The sequence below is a fragment of the Pseudonaja textilis genome, chromosome 8 (genome assembly GCF_049901715.1).
Source record: "Pseudonaja textilis isolate UNSWEBS1 chromosome 8, rPseTex1.2, whole genome shotgun sequence".
In the NCBI taxonomy this organism is placed as follows: Eukaryota; Metazoa; Chordata; class Lepidosauria; order Squamata; family Elapidae; genus Pseudonaja; species Pseudonaja textilis.
In genome coordinates, this window is record NC_141997.1 from 27807023 (window position 1) to 27821930 (window position 14908).

At 36.5% G+C, this 14908-nt stretch overlaps 1 long non-coding RNA gene across 1 annotated transcript in view; it reads left to right on the top strand.

Moving 5' to 3' along the window:
- LOC148125158 (uncharacterized) overlaps positions 1 to 14908 on the top strand; it is a 184591-nt gene that overhangs the window by 122852 nt on the left and 46831 nt on the right. Inside the window, exon 4 of the long non-coding RNA XR_015744505.1 lies at positions 13178 to 13248. This is a non-coding gene — a long non-coding RNA (uncharacterized LOC148125158). The remainder of the gene's footprint in view (positions 1 to 13177; positions 13249 to 14908) is intronic.

Genomic DNA, 14908 nt, shown 5'->3' on the forward strand with positions numbered 1-14908 from the left:
ATAGGACAAAGTACTAGGAAAGGTCTGTTCTGTACTAATAGCTTTTCTAGTTCTCCCTTGTATGCCACATTTAAATATTTTAATACCTTTTTACTAGTCTCATATTTGAACACATGTCAAAAACAGCTTTTGCCATCTATTATCTCTAAGGAAGTAGGAATTTTCTATGCTTCTTTTCTTGTCTTCAAAAACCCAGTTCCTATTTGGATAAAGAAAAATACAGCTGGTTTCATTATGTACAGTTCCGCATATCTGCAGTTGATAAAAATCAGACCTTTTATCTGTGGTAAAGAATCTGACATAAGTGAGACTTTGGTACATAGTTTTGTTTGCAGGAAGATTTTTGAAAGGTTATTTATTTGAATGTATGTGTTTTATACATAGGCAAAATGATGGATATATGCAAACAGACACACACACACACACACACATTACCACCACTTAACCATATTTTTCAAAGGTCATGTGGCACTGGGGAACTACCAGAGGATTGGAAAAGAGCTGGTATGATTCCCATTGTCAAAAATGGGGAAAAATGGATCCAGGAAACTATAAACCAATCAACCTGACATCAATACATATGCAGATACTGGAAGAGATAATCAAGTAACAGATCTGTAAACATCTAGAAGCAAGCAAAGTTATCACCAGAAGCCAACATGGGTTTGGAAGAAACAGCTCATGCCAAACAAAATTTATTTCATTCTTTTACAGTGTGACTAAATTAGTGGACCAGTAAAATGCTGTGGTATATTACAGTTGGACTTCAGTTAGGCATTTGACAAAATAGAACACAACCAACTTCTTGGTAAGATAGAAAATGTGGGATAGATAGCATCACCACCAGATGGATTTGTAACTGGCTAACAAAATGCACTCAGTGTGTAGTATCCCAAGGTTCTGTCTTAGGTCCAATACTCTTCAACATCTTTATAAATGATTTACATCCCTTCACTAAATGATTTAAATGAGGGGATAGAAGAGGAACTCATCAAATTTGAAGATGACACTGTTAGGAATGTAAGTCACCTAACAGTTAGTTGGGTTGGAAAATATATAAACCAGGATAGACATTTTAATACTGTTTCTTTAAGAGAATGCTAAAACTGTAATTGGGTGTGGTTCCTCAAATGGCCATAAGATGGAGCCAGAAACCTGGGTTGTTTAGTCTTGTTCTGTTCTGTTGTTCTGGAGAGTGTTGCCATTCCTATTGATTGTTACTGGTCATAGTTCGACTTGGATTTGATGTAAGTCTGTTACTGAACTGTTTTTGATACTGGACTTTGTTATTTAGATTATCCCTGGACTGAAAACTGACTGTTTTAACTGTGAATGACTTGGACTGCTTGTTTGGACTTTGCTTAAACGTTTATTGGAAGTAAAAACCTACATTTTACTATACAGTGTAGCTGTGTGCTGTTTGTGTGTTATTCTTCACCCCTCTCACTATGTCTTCCTGTGTGTGCTCATTCTCCTAACGGGGAATTACCTCAACAGACACCAAGCTGGATGCAGAACCAATACCCAAGAAGATAGGTTTAAGATCCAGAAGGCTCTCAACAGACTTGAATACTTGATTCTATCTATAGTTAGGTTTTATGCTTAGAGCCGAAAAAAACAAATGCATAGTACAGAATAGGCAGTAGATTGGTGGTACCTGACTCAATAGCAGTAACTGTTAGAGGAATCTGTGAGTCCTAGTGGACAATCACTTAAATATCAGCTAGCATATTTGAGGGGCTGCCACAAGGAAGAAGTGTCAACTACCAGTACGCCATCACTGGAAAATTTTAAGAAGAAATTGGACAGGCATTCATCTGAAATTGTATAGGTTTTCCTGCTTGAGCAGGGTTGGGCTGAAGACCTCTAAGGTCCCTTCCAATTCTGTTATTCTCTCTCTGTGTGTGTGTGTGTTTGTATATATACACACACAAACACATATGCATATATGTACACATACACATACAAACACAACATTATTTTTCTCATGACCTGCAATTTTGTTCTCTATGATTGGCAAGCTGGAATGGAACTTCTACAACTAATCCATGTCACCCACATGGGTCTCAGTCATACCAAATCAGTTTCTCATATTGATTTGCTTGGTATAAATGCAAACACATTTTTTTTAAAGTCCAATGAAATCACTGGGATTCATGCAGACTAACCTTTCTGGAATGAGCCAATTTATGAAACAGACATTATGGAATCCATACTGCTGGTCTCTGTTGTGAATGTATTATGTAAGGATATTCTGAAAGATATGAAATGAATGGAAATAGAAGCAGCCCCATAGGAGGCACCTAATAGACACTACATTCCAAACAATGTCAGCTGGATGAGACAACATGTGCCCCCCTCTGGCCCTAGGCTCACTGTCCAGTGTGCAGTCATTACGAGTTCACCCATTCTTTCTAGAACTGCCCATGGGATGGCCTACACCTGGCTCCCACTAGACTGCACTCACTGGCCTGCCTGCAGACTCCATTGGTATACCCACACTCTGTAGTAGACCTACCCTTAGCATCCTGACCCTTCTAGAGCTCACTGTCTTGCCCAAACTGCCCAATGACTGCCTGTGTCCATTTCCCATTATTCCATGTTACCAGGCCCTGCCCGCTGTCCTCACTGGCCTGCCTGCACTCCCTAGCACCTGCTCATGCCATCACTCTGTGACACCTGTACAACCACCTACACACCATACTTGAGACTCTGCCACTTAATGACCCACATGACTGAGGTCCCATGGCAACCAGGACTGCTGGGATTGCCATCACCAAGCAATGCAGTGACATGATATAGCAGTTAATGGCTGCATTGCTTAATGGTAACAATTATTTATTTATGTATTTATTTATTTATTTTTGTCAATTGCTTACAAGATAATAGGTATAAGTAATAACATAGTTATGAATACATGGATACATATAAGAAAAAGAAAAAAAGAAAAAACGAAACAATAGGAAAGGGATAGTAGGCATGTTGGTGCGCTTATGCACGCCCCCTACAGACCTCTTAGGAAAGGGGTGAGGTCAATAGTAGACAGTTTAAAGTTGAAGTTTTTGGGGTTTGGGGAAGAAACCACAGAGTCAGGTAGAGTATTCCAGACATTGATCACTCTGTTGCTGAAGTCGTATTTCCTGCAATCAAGTTTGGTGTGATTAACCTTGAGTTTGTATCTATTGTTTGCTCTTGTGTTGTTATAGTTGAAGCTGAAGTATTCATTGACAGGTAGGACATTGCATTGTATGATTTTATATCCTATACTTAGATCAGACTGAAGGCAGCATAGTTCTAGGTTTTCTAGGTCTAGAATTTCGAGTCTGGTGGCATAAGGTATTCTACGAGTAGAGGAGTGGAGAACTCTTCTAGTGAAACATTTCTGGACTTTCTCAACTGTGTTAATATCAGATACGTAATGTGGGTTCCAGATTGATGAGCTGTATTCGAGTATTGGTCTAGCAAATGTTTTGTATGTTCTAGTTAGTAGTGTAATATTACCAGAGAAAAAGCTACGTAAGATTAGGTTAACAACTCTTAATGCCTTTTTGGCTATGTAGTTACAGTGGGCTCTAGCACTTAGATCATTAGAGATGAGTACTCCAAGGTCCTTGACAGAGTTTGGATCATCAACAAGGTCTTGACTATTCAGCCTGTATTTTATTTTCTGATGGGTTTTTTTGCCAATATGTAAGACAGAGCATTTATTTGTTGAGATTTGAAGTTGCCATTTGTTTGACCATTCTGATACATAGTCAAGATCTTTTTGAAGGATAGCAGTATTGTCTGTGGTATTGAACACCTTTACATCATCAGCGAAAAGAACACAGTTGCTCTTAATATGATCACAGAGGTCATTTATGTAGCGTATGAAGAGAGTTGGTCTTAGAACACTGCCTTGGGGGACACCACTATTGACAGGTACAGAATTTGATAGGACGCTCCCAATTTTGACCATTTGTTGCATGTTTGACAGGAATACTTCTATCCAGTTATGCAGGTGTCCAGAGATACCATAAGATTTTAGTTTTAGGAGTAGTTTGTCGTGTACCACTGAATCAAAGGCTTTACAGAAGTCTATGTAGATTGCGTCTATTGCTTTGCCCTGATCGAGTTGTGTAGTCCATATATTTTTGCAGTGTAAGAGTTGCAGATTACAGGATAGTTTTTTTTCTGAAACCAAATTTTTTGTTAGAGAGTAGGTTGTTTGTCTCTAAGTGGAGGATAATGGATTGGTTAATAATTGATTCCATGACTTTATAGGTGACACAGCATAAAGAGATTGGTGTGTAATTTTCAATTAGGCTGGGGTCTCCTTTTTTGAAGATGGGCATAACCATGGCTTTTGGCAAGTTTTGGCAAGGAGCTGGTCCTGAACGATTTTTCAAAGATTATTTTTTATTTTTCTTATATGTATCCATGTATTTATAACTATATTTTTACTTATACCTATATCTTGTAAGCAATTGACAAATAAAAATAAATAAAAACAAATAAATAAAAAAATAAAATATATATGATATTAATTGCAACTTAAAAATAGGATGGGACGACTGTTGATATTGTGCACAAGAGATATGTACCAACCAAAACACTGTACAATGGAAAGAAGATTTTACTCAATGTTGTACGTTTAGTGTTTGTTTATGTTTGCTGTTTAAAATTTAAAAAAATGTTCAAAAGAAAGCCATTTTCCCTCTTTGGGAAGGAGTGTGATTGTCAAGGTGCTGCAGCTCTAAAGGCTTACTCTTATTTTGACCATTTTTGGTAATGGATCTATGGGTCCCAATAAGCCATTAGGTCATATTAACTGGACCTCCAAAGATAATCATAAATCAGCCAGAGCAGCTACTCAAAATCACAATATGGAAAGGAAACAACATCTCTGGAGTGATCCAACTTTGCAGCACTGTCTCAACCACCCATTCCTCATTGTCCAATCTAAATTTGAATGTTTATTTTTTAACGATGATAGCATTCAGCATTAATGAATGCAGATGAACTGGACATACATATGTTTCTAATCAAACATTTGTTCTCTTCATGAAGTCTCTCCATGAGAAATAACAATGAAAAAAGTTTTCTAAAAAAAAATGGTTCCAATACAGGCTTGTGAAGGAAAATGAAACTCATAGTGATGACTGCAAATGCTGTCTTCCATTTCCCTTTGACACAAGTTAAATTTAAATGAAGAGCTCCCACTTTTTTCTGGTCGTTGTCAAGTAGCATAGGGTGGTTGAACTTTTAAAAGTTTTGAGTAGGACCAAAACAAAAGCTAGTTTTGATTTCATGCTAATTTTAATGGAAGTACAATTCTCCAGTTACATTTTGTGTATCTTTTCTTTCCTGTCACATTAAAAATTACAATTTTTTACGAATACTGACATTTTGAATTGTACATTTCAGTTTTCAGCTATAAAATTACACAAAACTGACTCAAGATTTCTTCAGAAAATGTGATGGGCTACCATGAAAATGCAGTGTTAGTCCTAATCCCCACTTAATCCAATCAAACTGTTCCTCAAATTCACCTTTTCAGATTCATCAAGGGGATATGTTTGGGACACTCTTATAAAAGTAATATTATACTTTTTAAACCTGCAATAGAGGACTCAGCACTTGAATGAGTAAATTAAAAACATGTGTTTGCTAAATTCTAAATTTAAGATTTAGAATGGGAAAGGCTTCTATTCCTATGATACATACTGAGAACAGCCGAAGTTTTGATGTCCTCAGACATCAACTCCAGCATGAGCAGCAAGGTGGCTAGTATTGAAGATGCTCAGCTCCCATTTGGAAGGTTGAGAGTTCAATCCTGGGTAGTGGCAGATGTTTCTCGCTTGGAGCACAAAGAGAAAATATCTGCTGCAATCTCCACAATGGTGGCAAGAAGGGCATCTGATCAGTAAATGCTCAGCTCCATTCAATCACCCTAACTTTACCCCAAATTAAGCAATTACAGGGTTATAAAAAAGGGAGAAAGGCAGCAATGCAGATAAAATACCTGCCCTATGTAATGTGCCTCCTGAGCTTCATTTGTTTTGTTTTTTATATATAGATGACACCATTCCTACTGACTATTATAATTATGGTGGGAATAATCTATCTCTCTGGACACTAGTTAGAACCACAGGCATTTTATCCTGGGTGCTGGAATGTTTACTCCTCCTGGTTCGTATTCCATGGTGGATCACTGAATCACTAAAGCTTAAATTCATTTGGTTTATTTCTACGGATTCACTGTAAAAATAGTGACAAGTTGGATTTGTTTTTTGTTTTTGTTTTTAAGATTCGTCAGTCCCTAAAGTCAACAGCATCAGTAGGCATTTGGATTACCATCTCAGATTCATACAAATGGAAATAACACATCTCTTTCAGGAACTGAATGGAAAACTTTTTTGTATCATGAAAAGAAGGAAGGAAGGAAGGAAGGAAGGAAGGAAGGAAGGAAGGAAGAAAGAAAGAAAGAAAGAAAGAAAGAAAGAAAGAAAGAAAGAAAGAAAGAAAGAAAGAAAGAAAGAAAGAAAGAAAGAGGGAGGGAAGGAGGAAGGAAAAACTTACAAGTTGCCCTAGATGCTAAGTAACCCAACTAATCACCTCCTATCAAGTCCTGAAATGAAGAGCCAAAGGTCTAATAATGAAGTAATGTGTGCATTACTTGTAAAAAGAATGATGAGTTTAAAAGCCTTTTCTTCACTATAGGATTTTTCATTATAACTTCCTGGCATGTTGGGGAAATGTTAAAGCTGGGAGCTAGTAGAGCTGTGTAAAATAAAATAATTAAGAAAGCTGATGTCAATAGGTTGAATGGGTGTGAAAAGAGGTCAACCCATGATCCTGTATTTCTAAATTTCTAGACATAAAAGTAATTGGTACCCTGGATCTTTAATGATATTTTCCATTCTGATATTCAAACAAAATACTTAGACCTTGTGAAGGCTTCTCATTAACACACAAGGAATAACTTGTTTGCTTTTGCAATATCTGAAATTAACTTAATTAATGATATCACAGGATTGAAAGAATCTTACCATCAGCAGGTGCCTGAAAGTGGAATATTTTAAAAACTGTACCATAAGAACTTAAGAAGAGTGTCAACTTTAATTCTCACTTCAGCCACCTACTGTGTCACTTCAAAGCTTCTTATAGTTTACTTATGAATATTTCAGGTTACTTCTCTACCTAGTGGGTAAAATTAGAGTATAGCATTTTGTTTTTACAAAATATAGTAATCAGAAATGCTGGAGACTAAGAGAACCTAGGGTATGAGTGTCACATTTCTTGATCACTTAAATACTTTAAACTGAATGAAAAACATACAGAGCAGTTATTTTTGAATAGATATTTGATTGAAAAGTTTTATCAATCTTATAATACTTTTAAATTAGCAATAGAGCTATATTGCTGTTTTGAGTTTGTGATTGATTTGTCAAGTGGAACAGTGTTACTTTTATTCCTTGGGGGCTTTTTTTTTCTTTTAATTCTAAATAAACTGAAAATTTATTCAAAAACATGTGGTAATCTAGAGATGGAGGGTCATTCTATTTTTAGTGTGTCTTAATGTCACTTATGTTCTTCAATAAACCTTACATTGAAGAATGCTGATTTGCAGTGGTATTTATCTTGTGTGAAACTTAAAAATTCAGTACTTGATCAATGTCCTTGATCAAAACTAGGGCCAACTTGTTACATTTAAGAGAATAAAGGGAAAATACACATGAGGAAGATATCCACTTTGGTCTAGTGGTTAAAAGAACCGGACTAGAAAGTGGAAAACTGAGTTTAGTCCTGCCTTAGGCATGAAGCTGCTTGGGTAACCTTAGACCATAACTCACTTTCAAGCCTTAGAAATAAGCTGGCAGTGGCAAATCACTTCTGAAATCCTACCAAGAAAACTGCAGAGATTAGTTCAAGCAGTCACCAAGGAGTCCAGAATGTCTTGAAGGCACAAAACAGAAAAATATACAAAGAAGGAAAATATGAAACCCAAATGCAACAGAGTGGAAAAAATTATGTCACAGAGTGCCATGTAACATAAGCATATGGAATTGCACTACTGGGAAGTATAAAAATGAATGTTTGGTGGAATGGAAGTCCTCAAGTTGCACCCACAATTGAGCCCAAAATGTATGTTGCTCAGTGAAATGTTTGTTAATTAAGCTTTGCTCTATTTTATAACTTTTCTTGGCACAGCTATTAAATGAATCATTCCATTTGTTCAATTACTAATGCAGTTGTTAAGTGAATCTGGATTTCCCATTGATTTTGCTAGTTGCTAAACATCTGAATTTTGATCATGTGACCATGGGATGCTGCAATGGTTGTAAGTGTGAAAATGGTCATAAGTCACTTTTTTCAGTGCTATTGTAACTTTAAACGGTTTCTAAATGTGCTTTGTAAGTCAAGGACTACCTGTATAAAAGGCTTTGGATGATGGGAAATTGCATATAAACATATGAGGAAGAGAGAGAGAGAGAAACTTACTGTACATAGTATAAAATATAGTCAAAGAGCTCTTTCTCCTGATCAAGCTACCTGTTGTCACCAATCGTTAAGTTAACAGAAAACATATACTGCTTAATTGTGCTACCCAATGGCTAAATACTTTTGTGCCTCCATAGTGAGGCCACTGAATGGTGCTACTCTGATAGATTTAATATAGGACAAGTTAAAGAAAGTGACTGGTGCAGTAAATATTTATAATATTTGGATAAACCACTTGGAGTCAGCAGCTATGATAAATTTAATAAAATAGTAATTTCTTTAGCTTATTATTTCTTACCTAATTTTTTCACATTGCAAAATGTTGCTTACCACTAATGGTAAGCACTAACCACTAACACCACTAACATAATATTTGTTAGTTGCAGTGGTGGTATGCTACCAGTTTGGACTGGTTCAGCCCAACCGGTAGTAAAAAAAAAAAAAAGGCCTCCCACGATCAGCTGAGAGGAGGGAAAAGGCCTTCAGCTAAGAGGATAAAGAAGAAAAAAGCACAGGATCAGCCCTCTCACCTGCCCCTGCACTTTTCTCTTCTTTATCCTCTCAGCTGATTGGTGCTACAGGCCTCAGCTGGTGTGGGTGAAGCAGCATGCGCGCATTAGGTGTGTGTGCTTTAGGTGCGCATGCAGGGATGGGATACGACAGGGTTAACTACCGGTTTGGGATTTATGAGCTTCCCTGCATGCTGCGAGCCACGCACCTGTAAATCGTCATCAGCAGCTGCGTGCAGAGAAGCAGCCTTTGAAACAGCCCTCTTTTCCTGCTTTTTAAACTGCAGCTGTGCCATGTCCAGCAGCTGAAGTTGAAAAATCAGGACATCAACATCAGTTAAGAGCACGGGTGGGCAAGTGGGCAAAAACATCAGCAGACATGGAACTGGTTCTATGTCTGCTGCTCTCCAGAGCTACCAGTTCTGCAGAGGTGGACAGAACCGGTAGAAACCCACCCCTGTGTGCATGCACACACATGCAATCACTGAACTGGTAGTGGAACAACTAGGGTGCCACTGCTGATTAGTTGCCTTAAATTTCACCAAATTGGAAAAGTAGATATAAATAAAATCAAATGATTAAATAAAACCTATGATATAAGCCTATTTAAGTAATTTACAAGAGTTATTTTTGTTTCTGTGGTAAAATGTGATATAGATTCCCAGAAAGGAAGGGCTACATTTCAGAGGACTATGAGACAGTGAAGTTTAAGTACTTTGGTTGGAAGAAAAAGGGTTAAGGAAGCCTTTTCCTAGAACTGGCCAGAGTATATCTTTAATAATATAGTTGCTTTAGTTTGGCAAGATTCTGTCTATAGGTGAGGAACAGCAAAGGAAACTTGGATTTCTTAGTTTGGGGGGACTGACATTTCTCATATATCCTCCCCCACTGTTATCCTAACCTTGGAAATGTTGACAAAGGGTTTCTGAAATCTTGTTATTTGATATAATCTATATTTCCCCATTTATAATTGCTCCATTAATTGCTTGCATGTGTTGATGACCTCAAGCATTCAAAAGGGCAGGCAATAGCTCCATTTGCAGTAGTTTGACTCAGAAAGATTTTCCATTGACAGAGGTTGAATCACATCAAAATTTTCAAGACACTATTGCTAAAATGATGGTGCATGACACAACACAAAAATGATTTAAGGTTGTAAATCTGGAGAAAGTAACTTTTTTGTAGGTGGAAAAGCTGGTCCATTCAACAAGATCTCATTTATGCATACATACATACATACATACATACATACATACATACGTACATATATACATATGTAGGTCTAGGTGTGTTCGGGTCTTTTCCTGTGTAAGATTAAGAGTATCTTGGCAATGTTTTGGTGAGGTCCCACTCGCCATCCTCAGGCTGGTGCTTTCAGCTTCATGCCAGTGCAAGCAGTGTGTGATCGGAGCTGCTGTCTCTCTATAAATACTGGTGGTGGGGGCTGATGTGCTGGGCTGGTTGGCTGCGCTGCTGCCTCTTGATTGTTTGATGGAGTTGATGTTGGTATAATGGGCTGTGTGATTGTCTTGTGAGTTTTGTTGTGGAGATATCCTGGATCTTGTGCTGTAATCTCCTGGGTCATTTGTTTTGTAGTGATTTTTTTTCCATTAGCCTCTCGTGTTTTAACGGCTTGGGTAATGGGTTGTGTGATAGGCTTGCGAGTTCTTTTGTTGTGATATCCTGGGTGTATATATATATATATATATATATATATATATATATATATATATACAGTCTTCTGTATATATATATATATACAGAAGACTGATGATGGCAGATGAGATTCTGCTGAAACGTTGCTACAACTTTAAAAGCACAACTATTATGATGTGGGAAAACACCCGAACAAAGCTGAATACCATACATGTAAGTACCCGCAAAAACTTAAGAAAACACACACATACAACACACACACACACACACACACACACACACACACATATATATATATATATATATATATATATATATATATATATATATATATATATATATATATATAATCTATCTTTGGTTGTTGGGTTTTCTCCCGCGTAAGATTCAAAGTATCTAGGCAACGTTTCGATGAAGTCTCATTCATCATCATCAGGCCTCTGATCACTCCAAGAAGCAAGAGCCGAAGACAGAGGCCTGATGATGATGAATGAGACTTCATCGAAACGTTGCCTAGATACTTTGAATCTTACGCGGGAGAAAACCCGAACAACCAAAGATCCACATACAAATACCCGCGAGAACCTCAGAAAACATATATATATATATATATATATTCATTCATTCATTCATTCATTCATTCATTCATTCATTCATTTATGGGAGATCTTGTTGAATGGACCACCTTCTCTCTCTATCTCTCTATCTCTCTATTTTCATTATGCTATCATATTAGGAAATACAGCATTTTGTATCACATCATGGACAGCAAGAGTCTGTTTACTTTTTCTCCATTGTGTTCCCCCTCATAGATAGAACCTGTTCTAGTCCTGGTTGTATTCCTTAGCATTGAAAACAATGAACCAAGCAGATTTGGGTTTGTACTTTTGTTAGTAAATGACTGTATATATAATATGAGGGAACTTAGTTTTATAACCAGGCAAGTTTGAAAAGCATAGCCTGCACATCTAACTTAAATCTCTGACTGGTATTTATTAAGTTTTTCCATGTTCTTTTTATTCTTACTCAGAGAGCACAAATCTATTTCAGTAATCTCTTATTCCTGCAAAGATGAATCTGAAAGATCCTTTGCTCAACAGGAAGCCACTTACCTAATATTATCACCATTTTTCATCTGCTGAAGTTACTGTGATTTGCTGGTACTTTTCCCAGCTGAGAACATACTGCCCATCATCTTACACAATTTCAAAGCTTAAAGTTACAATGGATCATTTTAATGCTCTTGCTTGGTCTTAGGTTGTAAATTGTTACAATGCACCCTGCTCTGTTTATGGCACACTGATGAGCAGATGCAATTATATGAAGACAGTCCATTCCCTACAGAATATTTAAACTACCTTGCACTGATTTTCTGTCTTGGAAAGTTTCATCACTTCTATTCATGAACTTAAATGCCTCCTAATCTAAAAGTCTGAACAGACATAAAGAAATTTGTCCAAGTCGCTTTTTATAAAAGACTAGTGAGTAGTTTTCATTTTACTTTTTGAAATATACATTAGAGGCAATATACCTAGATAGATAGATAGATAGATAGATAGATAGATAGATAGATAGATAGATAGATAGATAGATAGATATGCACACATAAACTGAGGGTGACTAGCAACAAGTTAAATGTATATACTATATGGATTATGTTTTACAAAGGACACTAAATATAACTGTATCCAAAAAATGGATATGAGGGAGATTACAGAAATTGCAGTTAAATGAAAATGCCCCAACCTTGTATTTAGACAGAGCAAGGAAGTCCTTTTGAACAGCAGACTTTGTGTTTTCTAAACTAGAAGGAAATGATTACTTATTTAATGTATCTTTGCCAGCTGATTTTTAAATAGTTTCTGTAGAAAAATGAGATCAGTAGTCTAATAAGTCTGAACAGACATAAAGAAATTTGCCCAAGTCGCTTTTTATAAGACTAGTGAGTAGTTTTCATTTTACTTTTTGAAATATACATTAGAGGCAATATACCTAGATAGATAGATAGATAGATAGATAGATAGATAGATAGATAGATAGATAGATAGATAGATAGATAGATAGATATGCACACATAAACTTAGGGTGACTAGCAACAAGTTAAATGTATATACTATATGGATTATGTTTTACAAAGGACACTAAATATAACTGTATCCAAAAAATGGATATGAGGGAGATTACAGAAATTGCAGCTAAATGAAAATGCCCCAACCTCGTATTTAGACAGAAAAAGGAAGTCCTTTTGAACAGCAGACTTTGTGTTTCTAAACTAGAAGGAAATGATTACTTATTTAATGTATCTTTGCCAGCTGATTTTTAAATAGTTTCTGTAGAAAAATGAGATCAGTAGTCTAATAATCTTATTTGTTTTAATATTCTATTTTGTAAAATTGCCTACAACGTATTGGATAAGGGAAAGATAATCTTTATGTTTTGACATGTGCAATTATGCATTTTTCCCTAAGTATCTGTCAGTTCCTTTGTTTTCTCCAGATTAATAAATATTTTTAAATTATGGATTTCAGTCAAGAAGAGTGGATGTTAGCGGATCCCATATAGACTGCCATCTTTGTTGCAAGACAGTTGACATTGACAGGTCCACAATTTTGTTCTTTAAAAAAAATGTCTTTTGTACCCCTGCTTACAGTATGCTGTATAAAGTAATCCTGTTTTGTATTGATTTGTTTGTCTGAAATAGTATATTCACCCAGTGAACACCATGAAAATCTACTTCACATAGAGTAAACGGATGTCACCCTCAAACAGTCAGGGTTACAAGTTCAATATTTTGCTACTTCCCTCTTTGGCTTCCTTATATCACATATAAGAGCATCCACAGAGTGTCATGCTAAGCTTCATCAAAAGAGTTGATATAAAGAAACCTCTTCACCCAGTTGGTTTATAAGAAGCCTGAAGTATCACATTCAGTACAAAATATGCATTGTAACAAAGTGCAAAACATAAAGCCTAGCTCTGGGGCAATCATATTGATGATAGATTCCGCTTAATAAAAGAAAAAGAACCCATCCAATATAGGAAGCATCTCCTTGTAACTATATAAACACAGTCATTCCCTGTTGTCTTGGCAACAGGACAAAGTGGTTTGCCACTCTTTTCTTCCAAGATGTTTTTTCTCAACCTCAGATCTGATCTGTATCATTTCTGATGGTCTTTCTTGAAAGTCTAGGTGATTTGTTTGTTTGGTTTTTTGTTTGTTTTGTTTTGCTTCTCTCAGCACACTGAAATTCACATATGTCAGAGTATATTCATGAACTGGAATATAGCATGGTAACAAAGTCAGCCAATGAATAGGCATAGCAACTAAATCAGCCAATGAGGATAGTTTTGTAACTGAAACCAGAAGTAGCCTAGGCTGGAAACTGAAACTAAAAGTAGCCTAGGCGTAGTTCTATGTTAAGCTCTGCAACTCCGCAGCTATATGAAATTCTGCAACTCTGCGACTATGTTGAGCTCTGAGTCTGTCTATTGAAGATGAAACTAACTTGCTTGCTGAAGGCTGGAGCTCTGCTCTGAACTTGCAATATATTTCTATCTGAGTTTGCTCCATGTTGGAGAAATCTACAACTGGTTTGTAAAATCTACTTATGTTTATAAGGATGTTAAATGAAGCATCAGCCATCTGTGTTTATTTTTCTGGTGCTGAATTATCACTGCAAAACTCTCAATAACATACAGGTACCCAAAAACAGGATAGCATTCATGCATCACACATATATTCTATCAATCATTGACTACTTATTCTTTAATGTTATCTTTCATAATGCATAATGCATTTGATTAGCACTGAATCATCTCTCATTGTCATCACTAATCTGTTTTCTATGTAATGATTTATCTTAATAGATGAATACAGATAATCCTTGACTTACAATCACAACTGAGCCCAAAAATGTCCATTGCTGGGCGAGACACTTAAGTGAATTTTGCCCTGTTTTACACCCTTGCCACAGTTGTTAAGTAAATCACTGCAGTTGTTAAGTGAATAATACAGTTGCTAAATGAATCTGGCTTCCCCAATGACTTTGCTTGTCAGAAGGTCGCTAAGGTTGATCAGGTGACCAGGGACACTGAAACTGTCATAACTATGAGTCAGTTGCCAAGCAGCTGAATTTTGAATATATGTCCATGGGACACTGTAATGGTCATCCCAAGGAAGAACCATTGGAATCATTCTCAACCAATAAACCTAACATCCACAAGTGGAGCCACCCTCAGGATCCTATCATACCACATTC